The sequence below is a fragment of the Suncus etruscus genome, chromosome 5, assembly GCF_024139225.1.
Source record: "Suncus etruscus isolate mSunEtr1 chromosome 5, mSunEtr1.pri.cur, whole genome shotgun sequence".
NCBI lineage: Eukaryota > Metazoa > Chordata > Mammalia > Eulipotyphla > Soricidae > Suncus > Suncus etruscus.
This window is the reverse complement of record NC_064852.1, coordinates 100,877,850-100,882,001: the sequence shown is the minus strand read 5'-3', so window position 1 is coordinate 100,882,001 and position 4,152 is coordinate 100,877,850.

Sequence of the window (4,152 nt, the reverse complement as noted above, 5' to 3'; positions counted from 1 at the left end):
TGTCAGTAAATCTTGGTTATAAAAAGGAAGAGAAAACGCTAATATGCACAAAGCTGCACTCGTTCTGTCAATTCTAAGGTAGACAAGATAAATTTCTGTTGTGATTAGAACTTTAAAAGTATTTAAGAAGCAAATGCAACACTAGAAGACTGAAAAAATTGGTATTGGTGTATGAATTTTACTTAATATTTTCTCTCAGAAATTAGAAGACTTATTAAAACATAATGTTCGAAGCCCTTTTGTTAAGAGTTTGAACTTTTCTTTCAGCACTAATTCAAAAACACTTTATTAATTAACTTGAGGCCTGGTTTGGAAAGCAAGTCATCTTTGATTTTTTGGCCAAACATTTTTCAAAGTAATTTGTTTGCTTCCCAAATCATTATGCTTTGAGTTCTGGATTCCTTTGATTAGAGTTATAAATTGGAGTTTTAAACCAGGAATGTTTTTAGATTCTCCTATAATTTGGAAGTGGATAGAATTAGATGTTCTGAAGTTAGATCCTCCTGAAGAAAGGGGTCAGAATACTGGTACCTTTTAGAGTATTTTTTAAAAAATATTTACATTTTATTATTGTTTTCTTTTATGATTATACCTGGTGATTATTACGAACAGTCCCAGCTCAGTGTCTGGCAGTATTCAGTTGACCTAGGCCTAACAATTCCAAATACTATGGTTCAGCTCTGTTGTATATGAAAACATTTCCATAAGATTATTCTTTGCCTGTTGTCCCACCTTGACCTTCCAGTTGGGGCGCTGTTGAGAGCCGAATAAATAGTTGGGGAGCGAGGTGTTCAGGGTCTTTTGGAAGCTTTCTGGCTGGCTCAAGGTGTTTTTTGGAGCTGGTAGTAGGCTGACAAAGGACTCTCCGCACTCAACCTTTTTGCCCCTTTACCTTCCTGTCTGTGTGGATTATTTGCTGCGGATAAATATTACCAAGATCTCTCCCCACAAAGGGATAAGGGGATGGGAATCAATTTCTCATTCTAGGAGCTTTTTGCGGACACAAACAACCAACAAAGGAGTAAACGGGACCCAGCACAGCTCAATGAGTCATCTTAGAGGTCCATGATGATGATGCCTGGAGTTTAATTTGGCTGTGAATTATCTGATTTTGGTATTATGTCCCATAGAATGTACGGTAATGGTTTTGGTTGTTTTATTTTGTTTTGTTTGTCTTTTGGGCCACACCCAATGACGCTCAGGGGTTACTATGGCTATGAGCTCAGAAATCGCTCCTGGCGTGGGGGTACAATATGGGACACTGGGGGATTGAAGAGCAGCCCATCCTAGACTAGCGTTTGCAAGGCAGATGCCTTACCTTTAGCGCCACCACTCCGGCCCAAAAATATAATGGTAATGTCACTCAGAATATGGTAATTGTCCTTCTGAAGAACCATTGAGAGATTCCATATTAACCACAAATGCCATATTTGAATTCAATCTTATTATTCAAATTCACAGAATCACCCTAATATGACATCATCCTCCTCTTCATCATCATCATCCTTCGAATCTTTACTTTGATTTGAGATTGGAAAAATGAACTCAGCTAAAACATAATGATGATAGACTCCCATGTGGAGCATAATATACTACTTGAAGACTTTTCTTATGTAGATGTATCTTTTATAACACCTTTATTTTTTGGTATATACAGCAATCTGTAAAGATTTATTATCATCTACTGCTCTCCTTCAAGCATTTTACTAATACCATGTCTTTTGAAGCCACTCTTTTTAGAAATAGAAACTATTTCCTGGCAAAAAATAATGAACACTTATTTTGACTTTCCAAGTTAATTTTTCTTTTTGAACATGAGCCAAAAGTGAATATGGAGTTTACCGGCTACTAGATAAGTAACTGCAAAAACGATATTATAGCTTTTATTTTATGACTGGAACGAACATTTTTCTGAGAATTTAAAATTACAATTTTTTGATAGCATAAAGGTTTCCTGGTTTCAAAATCTCTTGTAGATAATACAAAGTAGTTATCTGAAACAGTGATAATGATTATACATTCTCCAACCTCATGGACAATAATTATTGTTTACAAACATGATATCAAATACTGAAGGACTCTTCTCCTCACATAACATTTACAGACTCAAAATGAATATGGTCTTGACATGTTTGTCTACATATAGATTATATATGTTTAAATGACATTATATACTGCCAATCATGAACATTGTTTTTCTTACTAATTTTAAAATAAAATACTTTGAAATATAGAGAATAATTATTTTTTTGCATTTAATAGCTATTAACATTTAAAAATTATTTCATTCTGGGCTAGAGCTATAGTACATCAGGGAGGGAGTCTGCTTTGCAAGCATCCCAACCAGGATCTATGCTCAACAACCCATATGTCCCCTGAACCAGCTAGGAATGATTTCTGAGTGTAGAACCAGGAATAACCTCTTAGTGTCACTAGATGTGGTCCCAAAATAAAAAATAAAGCAACAAAATTATTAAAATTACTCTCATGTCTGTCTTTTTTATGGTGGTGAAGAAGAATGAAGAGGAAGTTCTTGTCTCACCACCACATGTCATAATTTCAGCTAAGAAAAAGATCTAGATGGAAGATTAATGGTGAAAAATGGCCAGTACTCCAGGTTTTCCAAGCCTTCTTACCCTGCCATTCCAGCCAAAGCAAAAGCAAGAAATTAATCAAAACTCATATAGGGTTATTTTTACCAATGCAGTTATTTCTTGAATAGAATTTGCTACCACTTATTAAATTATATAGGTAGCCTTTGGTGTCAGAGCAGTTTTCTAAACCAAATAAATAAATTGTATGTATTAGGAATTTTTTCTCAAAAAGGAATTAAATATATGAATAAGTGAAAAGCATCTTATGAGATCAACATTACAATATTGATCCAAAATGGGTACTAAATTTCAAGATGACACTTTATTACTTTATAATGACTAATAATACATATTGTTTATATTACATATGCATATTATTTATAAAACAATATTTTTCACTATTTCACAACAATATCAACAGCTTTTTAAAATTTTACTCCAATAATTCCTATAAAAATGCTATTTTAAACTCAATGAGGATCTGATTTATTTTGTATCTGTATTTCTTCAGTCAATATGCATCATATATTGTTAGTACTTAATGAGGATGGCATGTCATTTTTCATAAAAATAAATGTTTTCCTTTATTTAAATAAGCCAGGTGTGGGGCTGAAGAAATAGAATAAAGGGTAAGTGTGCTAGCTTTTCATACTGTGGAAATGAGTTTGATTTCGGGCACTGCATTTGGTTCTCCAACCCCACCAGGAACGAGGCTTGAGCAGGGAGTCAGGAGTATGTCCTGAATACCATTGAGTGTGGTCCCAAACAAAATAAACACATAAATAAGTCAGGAGCTATAACATCTTCCATATCTTGCTTATTTTGTCTCATCTTTGGGAAAACATTACAATTCACATGCCCTTCTGCCCTCTCTTGTTGCACCTTTTGCCTATTCCCTTGCCCCATTTCATAATCTCTTAAAGAGCATATACAATGTTTTATCTATTATTTTATTTTCAAACATATTCTAAATTAAGGGATAATGTGAAAATAAACTCAAAAACAAATTCTGGTTGTGTTGAATCAGAGAATAGATTGTACAATTCAGGTTTAAGTAACAGTTAAAATTTATAAAACAAAAACAAATAAAGAAAAATGTCAGAGCTCGTGCTTCAAGATTGTATTCTCTCTTGAAAATGTCTTATTCGCTGCTTGTCTTTGTATTTTCTCTTGTTTATTTCCACCTAGAGAAGCCTATCTTCTCTTTTGAGCCTATTTTTCTTTTATTTTCTTTTCACATCTTTCTACAAAATTTATTCAATAAAACCTAACTTGCTTCACTAAAAAGCAATAAAAGTAAGTCAATTTGCATAAATCTTTACTGATTTTTTTTGGGGGGGGGGGTTTTGGGCCACACCCGGCGTTGCTCAGTGGTTACTCCTGGCTGTCTGCTCAGAAATAGCTCCTGGCAGGCACGGGGGACCATATGGGACACCGGGATTCGAACCAACCACCTTTGGTCCTGGATTGGCTGCTTGCAAGGCAAACCCCGCTGTGCTATCTCTTTGGGTCCTTTACAACTGATTTATAGATATGGCTATTTGATAATCATTAATGA